Genomic DNA, 14,568 nt, shown 5'->3' with positions numbered 1-14,568 from the left:
TTCCGCAGCCTTCGGGAACCTATCCTTGCGAAAATGTACCTGCACCAAATCACCAGTGCTTGAACAACATCTCTTTGCGCTTCTTGTTCATCCTTGCAGCATTGCTCTTGCCTTTCTTCTCGATCAACTCTTTAGTCTTCTCATGGATCTTACGCACAAAATCTGCCCTCTTGGATGCCTCCATATTAACTCTCTCATGTATGGGCAAAGGCAACAAGTCAAGTGGAGTAATGGGTTTGAAACCATACACCACCTCAAAAGGACACAGCTCCGTGGTAGAATGTACCGCCCGTTGTAAGCAAACTCCACATGCGGCAAACACTCTTCCCACTCCTTCGGGTTCTTCTTGATCATGGATCGCAACAGTTGTGACAAGGTTCGATTCACCACCTCGCCTTGACCATCAGTTTGAGGATGACAAGTAGTACTGAATAGTAGCTTTGTCCCGAGCTTTCCCCAAAGTGTCTTCCAGAAGTAGCTCATGAACTTCACATCACGATCAGAAACAATAGTCTTCGGGACTCCATGTAGTCGAACAATCTCCCTGAAAAACAAAGTTAGCAATATGCGACGCATCGTCGCTTTTGTGTAGTGCAATAAAGTGTGACATTTTAGAAAATCTGTCCACTACCACAAATATAGAATCATGGCCTCTTTTAGTACGCGGCAAACCCAACACAAAATCCATACTTATATCCTCCCATGGTGTAGTAGGTGCCGGTAATCTGAGTATACAAACCGTGAGGCTTCAGCCTTGGACTTGGACTTGTTGCAAGTAATGCATCTCCTCACATATCTATCCACGTCCCGCCTCATCTTTGGCCAATAAAAGTGGTCAGCTAGCATGAGTAGCGTCTTCTCACGCCCAAAGTGACCCATCAAACCTCCAGCATGTGATTCCTGCAATAAGAGCAAACGCACAGACGATTCTGGAACACATAGTTTGTTAGCTCTAAACAAGAACCCATCATGTATGTGATATTTTTCCCATGCTTTACCAAGAGCACATAAGCGATATGGTTCAGCAAAATCATGATCAGTAGCATACAAATCACATAGTATCTCTAAACCAGGAATTTTAACATCAAGTTGAGTTAATAGCATATTCTTCCTAGATAGAGCATCGAGCAACAATGTTATCTTTTCCCTTCTTATGTTTAATGATGTATGGAAAAGACTCAATGAACTCAACCCACTTAGCTAGACGCTTATGCAAAGTAGATTGGGCTTTCAGGTATTTTAAAGCTTCATGATCGAATGTATGATAAATTCTTTTGGCCACAAATAATGTTGCCAAACCTCAAGAACTCTAATTAAAGCATACAATTCTTTATCATATATAGGATAGTTCAACTTAGCACCAGTATAATTTCTCGAAAAATATGCAATTGGGCGACCCTCTTGCATCAACACACCACCAATTCCAATACCACTAGCATCACATTCAATCTCAAATTGCTTATTGAAATCAGGAAGTGCAAGCAACGGTGCAGAAGTTAACAATCGTTTCAGCTCATCAAAAGCATGATCTTGGGCAACGCCCCACTCAAAGACAACACCCTTTTTAGTTAATTCATTCAAAGGTGCAGCAATAGTAGAAAAATTGGGCACAAAACGGCGATAAAACCCAGCTAGACCATGAAAACTTCTAACTTGACTCACATTCATGGGAGTAGGCCAATTTTGAATAGCTTCAATTTTAGACACATCTACTTCTACTCCATGCTTAGAGACAACATAACCCTGTAAATATGACCTTATCTTTGCAAAATGTGCACTTCTCAAGATTACCATAGAGTTGATTATCACGCAACACTTGCAAAACATGTCGAATATGTATAGTATGATCAGATTCATTGCGGCGGTAGATTAATATGTCATCAAAATACACAACCACAAATTTGCCAATAAATTCACGCAAAACATGGTTCATCAGTCTCATGAAAGTGCTAGGTGCATTAGTTAACCCAAAAGGCATTACTAACCACTCATATAAACCAAATTTTGTTTTAAAGGCGGTTTTCCACTCATCCCCTTCTTTCATCCTAATTTGATGATAACCACTACGCAAATCAATTTTAGAGAACACAGCAGCACCACTCAATTCATCTAGCATATCCTCTAAACGGGGAATAGGATGACGATATCGAATAGTAATGTTGTTTATAGCTCTACAATCTACGCACATACGCCAAGTACCATCTTTCTTAGGAACAAGAATAACAGAGAACAGCACAAGGACTAAGGCTTATGCGGATATAACCTTTGTCGAGTAGCGCTTGTACTTGCTTCCGTATCTCCTTCGTCTCTTCGGGATTAGTGCGATATGGCGCCCTATTGGGCAGCGATGCTCCGGGAATCAAGTCAATTTGATGCTCAATACCTCGCAATGGTGGTAGTCCTCGCGGGTACCTCCTCCGGAAACACGTCGCCGAATTCCCGCAAAACACTAGAAACACCAAGAGGAAGAGGGGTCATGTCGTTAGAAACCAAAACCGTACCCCGTACAAAAGCACAAGAGGCATGGCCGTAGGATCCTCACTAAATTCTCTCATGTCTTCTTTGGTGGCTAATGAAACTAAGGAATTCACTCTCTCACTTTTCGTTATATCACTCACGACATTACAATTCTCTCGCCTATCTAGAGATGCATCCTCCAAATTCACTTCAATCTTCTGACGAGACTCATTGACAATCTTTTGTGGTGACATAGGCTCGTAAGTTAATTTTCTTGCCCTTGTACTCCAAGTGATATGTATTGGCGCGGCCATTGTGTTGCACGTAACGGTCATAGAGCCAAGGCCGACCCAATAAGAGGTGACAAACCGTCATAGGAACCACATCAAAATCAATGCAATCCTTATACGGTCCAATCTCAAACTCAACACGCACCATATGGTTTACCTTCATCTCACCACCGTCGCTCAACCACCGAATATAATATGGATGCGGGTGCGGTAGGTACTTCAACTTCAGCTTGGTACATAACTCCTTGCTTGCTAAATTGCGGCAACTCCCGCCATCAATAATGACCTTGCAAGCCTTGTCGTGACCAACCAAAGCTTTGGTTTGGAACAAATTGCAGCGCCGAGTAGATGCACTAGGCAACACATTAAGAGCACGCTCGCGACACAACAATGGTACGAGCATTAGAAGGATATGCATCTTCACCATCGTTGTCATAGTCATCATCGTCCGGAGCATTTGGATCAACATCATCTCCAAGTCTCATACTCATTGTCCTCATTGATAAACATGACTTTGCGGTTAGGACAATCTCTCTTGAAGTGACCCTTGCCACCACATGTATGGCAAAGCATATCGCGGTTGCGCGTTGTAGACACACTAGAACCACTCATACTTGCCGCAGATTCGGACTTCTTTGCATTAGATACATTGGAGACCGGTTTGCTAGGCGGAGTAGAGTAAGGAACGGAGCGCGTCGACGGTGCCGGCGCCGTAGAGGGCGCGCGGGGTGTAAAACGCCCAGCTCCCGTAGCACGTCCTTTAACCTTTGCTTCTTCGAACCAACTCGTGATTCAGCTTCTCTTGCATGATGTAACAATTGATTCATATCGGTGTAGGTGTAATGACGAACAATGCCTTTAACATCATACTTCAATCCATTGAGAAAACGCTGCATTGTCATCTCTAGAGACTCACTGGACACGACCACGCTCGCATAAGCATCTCCATCTCCATGTAGTACTCATCAACAGCCTTCACACCTTGCCTCAATAGTGTTAGCTTATCAAATATATTCCGCATGTAATTTGTAGGCACAAAACGAGAAGTCATAACCTCCTTCATAGCACGCCATGTACGGATAGGTCTGTGCACCATCTTCGTCGCGGTTACGAATCAAAGAATCCCACCAACGTAATGCATAACCATCAAATTCGAAGAAGCAAGCTTGATCTTCTTATCTTCGTAGTAGTTGGGATGTAAGCTCCATAACTTCTCAATCTTGAGCTCCCAAGTGAGATATTCTTCAACATCAGCTCCCCCTTCAAACTTGGGTATGGAAAACTTGGGCTTACCCAATCCATCTTCTTCATCTTGCCCACGACCATTACGGCCAAGTGGAGCCCGACCACGCGGACGATGACCATGAGGCGCACCACGAGCATTGTGTGCGTCATCTTCAAGCTCAGGATCTTCATCATCGTCTTGTTGTTGTTGTGTAGTCAAATTCTCAATAGTAAGGCGCATATCGGAAAGAGTGCGCTGTATATCGGTCATTTGATCAGCCCAATCCAGATGACGGTGATATTAGTAGCATCCAGCCGTCCGTTTGATCTCGTCAACCGTATCCTTAAGCTCATCATCCTTAGTGCGGAATTCACGTCGCATCTCGTTACGAAGAGCTTCATACTCCCTCCATGTGACGATATCCGCCGAATTCTTGTTTTCCCGGTTAACAATCTTATTATCACTAGCAGACATGATTAGTAGGTTAGTGCACTAAATCAAAAATATATGGTGGTATTCTCACAACTCACTCAAAACTGATAAGAAAAGGAAATCTTACCGTTCCAAAGTAAATTAGTGTTGCTTACCACTTGTAGGAACAACTAGTGCACGGATGTAGCGAAGCGAATATCAAGGGTATAAGAACAATCACACGACAAAGCAGGATATATGTGGGGCTGTAGGTAGGCTACCTATTTGCACCAATAACAAGCTCTAGCGCCGACCGTAGACAACCAAAGATACTCACACAAGGCGATATAATGGGGCAATGCAACTATATGTGGGAAAGGTTGCAATGCACTAGAGAGACGCTAGCAAAGCTCAATGAGACAGGCACAAGATTGCTCAACTACGGGTGCAGTAAAGTAACTTAGGCCTTCACTTGATTCAACTAGCACAACACTTTTCTTTTTTTTTTATTTTTCTTTTTGTATAACACACGCAGCTATGTAGCTCTTTTTGCTTTTTTTTTTTTGTTGACTCAACTCCTTGATAACACGGCCAACAGAAATTGCAAAGCACCAAAACCCTAACGAGCAGCCTGTCGAGCGGTAAAACTAGTCTCTTCTGGGGAAGTTCCTAGTCACGTATATCGATAGGCCGTGTCTATGGTTGGAAACAAGCACACCGTACGCTATGTGGACTCGGAATAACAAAACTCGACACACTATAAGAAACTAGACACAAGATGATAGGGAAACGCAAACCCTAACAATTCTACTAGAAGAAAGATAAAGATACGCAAAAACAACTACGAACAAGCAACTAAAACTCGAAATTAGTGCAATCTAAGGCTATGGCAAACCCTAACCCTAATTTTTTTTTATGGCTTTTTCTCGGATAGGAAAACACTCACAACTCAACGATGGGGTGGATTGTGGATGGCTTACCGAGGAAAACTGGAAATCTGATACCAAGATGATATGGGGTGGCCCGATCTTCTCAGTAAGCAACGGTGGTGATGATGATCATGGGGTGATGGCAGCGGAGAAACACGACGATATAGTGGATGATAACTTGTATGACGCAACGAGATCTCTCGATTGGTCCCTGTCGCCGAATGCAACAGCTCTCAACCCCGCAAGATATTCGCAACTCCACACACTTGCGCACGTAGCCGCCGACCACGAAGCGGTAAGTTGCAACCGTCTAATTCCCAATGGAACAACGAGATCACACAAGACTTAAACAGGATCTACACAATATCCAAGCAATATGGTGTAGGGAATTCAATAGTTTTGCAGAGCAAACAACTAAGAACTAGGGTTTATCTTAAACGTGGTCTCAAGCAGCTAGGGGGCGTCCCGGGCACTTATATAGGTGTCCGGGACGAGTTCTGGTCGAAAAGATACAAAAATAACCGACCCGCAATAGATCCGGTCGAGACAGACTCGGACCGGTCCGGTCCGGAATCCGGTCGACCGGGCCGTGGACCGGGCGATCCGGTCCGTGGTCCGGTCAACCGGCCGTGGACCGGGCGGTCCGGCCGGGGTCCGGTCGACCGGTCGGAAACCGGGAAACCGCGAAGTTTCCGGTCTCGCTCCGTACGATAAATTTCCTCCGGTTGGTGGCCGGTTTACGACCGGTCGACCGGGCCGTGGACCGGGCGGCCCGGTCGGGTGGCCGGTCGACCGGGTTCTCGGACCGGCCCGGACTTCTTCTTCTCCTCTCGCGCATTCCTCCCGCTCCTCCCTCGCGCGTCCATGAGATATCTTCATGTCCAGCTCCATGTCCAGCCTTCACGGCCTTCTTGATGTCCGTCTTCACGTCCAGCCTGCTCCTCTCCTCGTGCGATGCTTGTCTCCTCTTGATACCTGATGATACATAAGTAATAGGACTTAGGAAGTATAAAGTTCTCATCAATCAAAGTATCGTTTAGAAACAAGTTCACCTGTTGTTTAAGTAGCTTCGCACGAGCTCTTGTAATTGGTCCAATCCGAACTTCATTGGACTTGAGCTTCACAGCAGGTTCATCTTCATTTGCTAATGACGGAGGTAGTAGTGAGGTAGGGATGTCCTCATCAAATAGTTTGGAAAATACTTTTAAATAACTTCTAAAAAATTTAATTCCTTGTGAATTTTTTAATCAAGTTCAAACAATCAAGCATCAGATTTATTTTTATTTTTCATTCCAAAATTTAGAAAATTTCGGGATGTGACATTATGAGTATCATCTTGTGTTGCAGAACTAGGGGGTTATGTCGGGAACGCTAGGAGATGAGACTGAAGCACAGCGCATGGAGCGCGAAGCAAAACAAAAGGAAGAGGCTGAGGGAGCAGCCAGAGATCAGTTACCACCACCACCACCACCCATGACGCAATAGAATTTCATTCAGTACATGCAGATGGTGGAAGAGAGACAACGTGTCACGTTGGAGCAGCAGAACAAATTCTTCCATGATTTGCTGCAGCAAAATAGGGTGGAGAGACCTGAGAACCCGGGAGTCACCTTAGCAGACTTCCAAAACACTAAGCCTATATCTTTTGCATACGCGCCCGAGCCAATGGACGCGGAAGACTGGCTCATGGACACAGAGCGAAAGCTCAACACTGTTGGATGCAACGACCTGGAGAAGGTCCGTTATGCTACACACTTGTTGTGTGGACCCGCCGCATCATGGTGGGACAATATTGTAGCCGTTTATCCGGCTGGAAAGGTATTTACCTGGGAGGAATTCACGAGGAAGTTCAGGGAATCCAATGTCCCTGAAAGTATTGTGGAACTGAAGCGTCGAGAATTTGAGAATCTCGAGCAGAAGGACAAGGCAATCTCGACCTATGTCGGGGAGTTCTCTAAACTGTCCCGTATGCTTGTTGAAGAAGTTAACACCGAGGACAAGAAGAAAAAGAGATTTCTGAGGGGGTTAAGTCCCCAGTTCAAGGTACAGCTCCGTATGATGAGAGCGACGGAGTTTCAAGAGTTGGTGGATGCAGCCATCACTCTGGAAGATGATTTCAAACAACTGCAAGAAGAGAAGAGGAAGAAGGCCAAGTTTGAGCCCAAGAGGTTTGTTAGTAACAAGCCTAATACCAGCTTGAGTTTCAAGCCCAGATACAGCAACAACAACAACAATAACAACAGCAACTACTACGGTAGTAGGAAGAATCAGGCCTTCCAGACTGCAAATCAAATAGTTTGCAGAAGCTGTGGATTCACGGGGCATTTCGCCAAGGACTGCAAGAAGCCAAAGATTATATGCTTTGGTTGTCGCCAGGAGGGGCACATGCTGAAGGACTGCCCCAAGAAAAACACGGGAGGAGGTCAATCTGGAGGAGGAGGAAGTCGAGGAGGAAACACCGGAGGCAACTGGAAGAATAAGAAGCCCTTCGGCAAGCTGAACTGTACCAGTCTGGAGGAGGTGGTCAACTCCGATCAGGCGGTGATAGGTACGCTCCAGATACTCACTCATCCTGGCAAAGTACTTTTTGATACTCGGTGCAACTACATCATTCATTTCTCAACAATTCATCATCAAACATGGAATTAGTTGCACTAAGTTAGATACACCCATAACCATACTTTCTGCGGGGGGAACGATAGTAGTAACCCATGCCAAACAAAAACAAGTCATTATGATCAATAAGTGCGCGTTCGACGCGGACCTGTTCATTTTACCGATGAAGGACATTGATGTCATTCTTGGTATGAACCGGTTGGAAGCTAATGGAGCATTGATCGACCTGTGTGAACAAGACGGTGTCTTTGAAAAGCCCCGATGGAAGTAGAATGATCTACCAAGGAGACAAACATACCCGGATCGAAGTTGAGCTACGGCTGAACGAGCATGAAAGAGGTGAAGTTAGAGGATATACCCGTAGTAAATGAATTCCAGGATGTGTTTCTGCGGAATTACACGGTATGCCACCAGATAGGGAGATAGAATTCACTATCGACCTAATTCCAGGAACAGCACCGATTGCTAAAGCACCATATAAGATGGGGCCTAAGGAGTTGAAAGAACTTAAGGAGCAATTGGATGACTTGGAACAAAAGGGATTCATTCAAGAGAGTGTTTCACCATGGGGATCACCTGTGATCTTCGTGGATAAAAGAGATGGAGGAAGAAGGATGTGCGGAGACTACAGGAATCTAAACAACGTCACAATCAAGAATAAGTATCCACTTCCTAGAATCCAAGATCTATTTGATCAAGTTAGAGGGGCGGGAGTCTTTTCCAAGATTGATCTAAGATCCGATTATCACCAGATAAAGATCAAGAAGGAAGACGTTCCGAAAACTGCCTTTGTCTCAAGATATGGACACCATGAATACCTTGTAGTACCTTTTGGATTGACCAATGCCCCAGCAATATTCATGAATCTCATGAATAAGATCTTCATGCCATATCTAGACAAGTTTGTCATCGTATGTATCGATGATATTTTGATATATTCCAAGAACAAGGCAGAACATGCCGAACATTTGAGGTTAGTGTTGCAAACACTAAGGGAACATCAACTTTATGCCAAACTTAGTAAGTGTGAATTTTGGCTCGATCAAGTGGAATTTCTTGGTCATGTCATTAGTAAAGATGGAATAGCTGTTAACCCGAGTAAGGTAGCAGCAGTTCTAGAATGGGAAGCACCCAAGACTGTCAAGGAAATCCGAGGATTCCTCGGAATGGCAGGATATTACCGGAGGTTCATTGAAGGATTCTCCAAGATAGCAGGACCAATGACGAAGTTGTTAAGGAAGAATACACCATTCGTATGGTCAGAGGAGTGTGAGAAGAGTTTTCAAACTCTAAAAGAGAAACTCACCACAACACCGGTGTTAGCAGTTCCAGAAGTTGGCAAGGATTACACCGTGTACTGTGACGCATCCAAACATGGATTGGGTTGCGTACTCATGCAAGATCGAAAAGTGATATCTTATGGATCGAGACAACTCAGACCTCATGAAGTGAATTATCCAACACATGACTTGGAATTAGCAGCTGTCATATTTGCACTCAAAACATGGAGACATTTTCTCTATGGAGCTATGTGTGAGCTCTATACAGATCACAAGAGTCTCAAATATTTCTTCACTCAGAAGGAACTCAACATGAGGCAGAAAAGATGGCTAGAATTAATCAAGGACTATGACCTGACAATCAACTACACTCCAGGAAAGGCCAATGTTGTAGCAGATGCCTTGAGTAGGAAGAGCACTGGCGGAGTGGAACAAGAAATATCACCGGAGTTGAGGAAGGAAATAAGCCAAGCCCAAATACAACTTTGGGAGAAGGAAGCCCATGAAGGATTATCGGCGTTGCAAGTAGCCGATGAGTTGAATGTCAACCTGAAGAATGAGATAATGATGGGTCAAATGGACGATCCATTCATCATGGAGGAGATGAGAAGAATAGATGAGGGAAGACCATCAGAATTTCACCGCGGAGAATCTGGATCATTATGGTTCCAGAAAAGGATTTGCGTTCCGGATATTGCTGAGATTAAGGAAGTAATACTCCGGGAAGCTCATCAAACACCATATTCAATACACCCGGGAAGTACAAAGATGTACATGGACTTAAAGGAATTATTCTGGTGGAATAATATGAAGAGAGAGATAGCACAATATGTGGCGGAATGCCATACCTACCAAAGGGTGAAGGCTGAGCATCAGAGTCCGGCAGGGAAGTTACAACCTTTACCTATTCCAGAATGGAAATGGGAAGAGATAGGAATGGATTTCATCACCGGACTACCCATGACAAATAAGAAGAAGGACATGATATGGGTAATCGTGGATCGGTTGACGAAGAGTGCACATTTTTTAGCAGTAAATCAGCAGGACAAAGGAGAGAAACTCATTGATCTTTACATCAAGGAGATCGTGAGTAAACATGGAGTGCCCAAGAAGATCGTGTCGGATCGAGGATCCGTATTCACGTCAGCATTTTGGAAGCAACTACACGAAGCTTTAGGATCCAAGTTGGATTATAGTACCGCCTATCATCCTCAGACAGGAGGACAAACGGAGAGAACTAACCAGATCCTAGAGGTTATGCTTAGGGCTTGTGCTCTAGACTTCGGAGGATCGTGGGAAGAACACTTACCACTAGCAGAGTTTTCATACAATAATAGCTATCAAAGCAGCATCAAGATGGCACCGTTTGAAGCTCTCTATGGAAGAAAGTTTAGATCACCGATATGTTGGTATGAAGCCGGAGCAAGCAAAGAGTTCAACCACGATTATGTCAAGGAAAAACAACAAATCATTGACATTATCGAGACAGAGCTCAAGATAGCCCAAAGTCGGCAAAAGAGTTATGCTGATCAGAAGAGGAGAACTTGGGAGCCACGAGTTGGAGACATGGTATATCTTAAGGTAACCCCGATGAAAGGACTCCAAAGGTTTGGAGTAAAAGGGAAACTTAGTCCTAGATACATCGGACCTTTCAAGATTCTGAGTCAAAACCGAGGGTTAGCTTTTGAATTGGAACTACCAGGAAGGCTATCTCAGGTTCACAACGTATTCCATGTGTCGCAACTCAGAAAGTGTTTGAAGACCCCAGATGAGCCAGTATCACATGCTGAGCTCGAGTTACAACCAGATTTGACTTACATTGAGAAACCAGCCAAGATTCTCGAGGAGAGCTGGAAACAACTCAGAAATAAAGCTATCAAGTACTGCAAGATACAATGGAAGCATCATCCCGAGAGGGAAGCCACCTGGGAAAAGGAGGAAGACTCGAGGAAAACATACCCGAACTGTTCGAGTATTACAACCACAACTTCGGGACGAAGTTTTCTTTAAGGGGGAAAGGCTGTAATGTCCCAGGTTTAGAGACGATCGAGGGGTAGATTTTAGAAAGGGGTGTGCATTGCATTGTAATTTACGGGGAAATTTCGCGCTTTTAAAACAAAACTGCATCGAAGGGGGATAGGTTTCTCTCTCGACACCTTACAGGGTTAGGGTTTCGAGAGTGCGATGAACTTGTTCCTACTTGTCTAAATTAGGGTTTTGAGAAGAGAGAAGTGATAATTGCATTGAAATATTAAGTTGTATGATTGAATTACAAGTTAAGTGGTATGTTTGAATTCAAACCCAATTTGAATTTGAATTTCAAATTCAAACATCAAATAATCATCACATAATTCAAATTTGAGATAATTTCACAAACAAATACCATTAAGCAATAATATAAGTAATACAACTATTACACTAAGCTCAATAAGGAAAACTTGGGCTTTATTGATCATCACACACATAATACATTGTCTTTACAATATTCAGATTTGAATTATGGAATTACAACAAATTACAAGAATTAAATAATTAGAAAAAGAAAATAAAAGGAAATTACAATTCAATGATCTATCCTAACACTACAAATTAATCTACATTCAGCCTTGTACTTGATGATCTCCATGATCCTTGGAGCATCAGGTTGATCCACTGCAAACAAAAACAACAAAGAGCACATTATGCCAAGTGGCATTGCCACTTGGCGAGGTTAACAAACAATTGAAATAAAGAGGATATGATCAAGTCTCTGCAGAGCGGATCCATGCCACAGACGAGAACCAAGTCCAAGTGCACGAGCACTAGCACACACACACACGGCTAGGCTGCTCACACGGCGGTGTGCATGCGGCACACCACACACACACACAGTTGGTGAGTCACAACAGGCTGCCGAGGCCTTGTTGTCGACCGGAGATGGAGGTGGAGATCATATAAAGTCTCCACGAGTAAACCCTAACCATTGCCATCGACGAGGCGGCGGTGGTAAGCCACCAAGAACGGCCAAGAACACAAGAACGGCTTGAACGGCTACTCGCTGTTCAACATATCTTCACCACCACAGCAAATAACCAGGAAGCATCAAGCCACAGGGAGGAGCAGGGCAAGCCAAACAAACCACCAAAAGCAAAACCTCTACACCAACATCAAATTCTAGGAGCTGGAGTGAGGTATACAAATCATCATGAACAAACCAGATGGTTTTGTTCATAAATAAGCATATGCACCAATCACACATAAGCAAAAGGGTAGATACCCTATGTTTGTGTCATCCTATGGCTATCTAGTCATTTGGTTCAAGCAAACATAGAAAACAGCCGATAGAGATCATCCGGGGAACACTTGGTTGTGTCTACACATGGACACAACCGAGAGAAATCCAACATGGATTCAAAACCCTGGCCAGCTACCAGGCTCACTTGACAACCAGAGCTAGCTAAGCCATCAGACATGATAGACTATCATGTGTCTATCTAGGTTTATCAACATCAAAAGCATCTGGCAACCAAAAATGGTCAGGCCAGTAAGCAACAATCCACCACGGCCGGTTCACGAGAGGGGGAGCTACCATGACAGGCACCAAGTGGCCGTCAAGGCTACCTCAACCCACGGCCACACCTCCGGCCAGCACATCATCACCCAAAGAGGGTTCGGTAAGAGCTAGGGTACCCAACGGATGTTGGCATCTCTCTAGCTAAATCATTTCAACCGTAAGATGATCACAAGCGCCAGCAGTTCACATCATTTATCCACTTAGCCAAGTAAAACAACACGGATAAATGAATATACAAGAAATTTACACCGAGAACTTTGCGGTGGATCCAATGGAGCACTGCAAGCAACAGCGAGTACCTTGGATCGGGCACAACCTACACCAGCACAAGGCATGGTGATACCCGGACACCAAGATAAGCACCGGTTAGCCACGGCGGGAAGCACAACGAGTTAACCATCAAGCTAATGATGATTAGATAATCATCGAGCTTGCTAACTCATACTACCGATTGCTACAAGCCAAGCATAGCATCATAAATAAATCAGCCATCGAATAATTACACACAAGTCTTAACCGAATAAACGAGATACTCGAAGTCATAATCATATGATTGTATCCGGAAGCACATCCAAGGCTTGATGAACCACTTGGATCATGATAAACAAATAAAGCACTTAGTGCTCATCCCCTAATCATACAATTAAACCAACAGTAATGCTCAATTGAGAATATTCATGAATTTGAGCACAAGGAACAGCATACCATTGCCCTGGCACTTGCCAAATTGCAAGTAATGCACACAGAACCCAAGCCAGAGCAGCAAACATGAACACACATGATATCCAGCAAGCTCAGTAACAAGAACAAAGCCACAGAGAGGGAATTAAGCAAGAAAGGAGAGCATGGCAACCCATTAGATTAGGAATGCTTGCACAGGGATATGGCATAACATCACCCAGCAATAGCACATGCTCACTGCAGGCAAGCACAACACAGTAGCAAAGCATGAGCATGAGCACGAGCATCAATACAAGCACCTGAACTAGAACTAGGCCATGGCGGCAGCAGTAGCACAGCTAGAACCATGGCATCAGAGCAAGAGCAATAGTTAGAAGCGCAGCAGCAGCACACACGCACGGCACAGTCTCTCCATGGGGAGAGGCAAGCCCAGTACGCAAGCAAAAGCACGGAGGAGGAAGAAGAGCAAGCACAGGGGGTAAGAGAGAGGTGGCGCACGTACCTGGAGCAGCAGCACAAGGCGTGCCATGGCGGCACGGCGGCACGAGCCACCCATGGCAGCGCCAAGCCGCACCTGGCTCGGCGACGCCGAGCGTGAGCGCCCCACGGCAGCACTCACGGCAGCACCACGGCGAGCACCACGGCGGCGCCACGGCACTGGAGCGTCGGCGGCGACGAGATCGCCCGGGGCACTCCACGCCGGGAGACCGGAGGCGAAGGGGCGAGGCGAGCAAGCAGCGCAGCACGAATCGCCGCGGTGGATCTGAATCGCCATCGAGTGGCGGTTCAGATGCGCCACACCTCGCCGGCGGCGACGGCCGGAGACGGCCGGAACAAATCGAAGAAGACGGCGGCGACATGCGTCGCCAGAGGAGGTTAGGGTTAGGGATTCGGACACGCGCGAGAGAGAGAGAGTGAGCGGGTTGGGCCGGACCAGGTGGGTCGGCCAAACCTAACCCGTTGGGCCACCTTACAGGTGGGACCCAAGGGTATTTTAGGCATTTCACAATTCCTAAAAATGCAGAAACTTTGAAATTCAATAGAAAATTGATAAAAACTCTTAAAAATAAATTAAAAATATGAAAAAGGATCAGCATAAAATTCTCTATTTAAATAAAATATCAAA

The 14,568-nt window shown here is 44.9% G+C and overlaps 1 pseudogene; it reads right to left on the bottom strand.

The window, feature by feature from the left end:
- Positions 1-855: 855 nt before the first annotated feature.
- Positions 856-14,217, bottom strand: LOC124664986 (annotated as a pseudogene).
- Between the last annotated feature and the right edge of the window lie 351 nt (positions 14,218-14,568).

This window comes from Lolium rigidum, chromosome 6 (assembly GCF_022539505.1).
Source record: "Lolium rigidum isolate FL_2022 chromosome 6, APGP_CSIRO_Lrig_0.1, whole genome shotgun sequence".
Lineage (NCBI taxonomy): Eukaryota > Viridiplantae > Streptophyta > Magnoliopsida > Poales > Poaceae > Lolium > Lolium rigidum.
The sequence above is the reverse complement of the archived record's forward strand: the minus strand, read 5'-3'. Positions and strand labels throughout refer to the sequence as shown.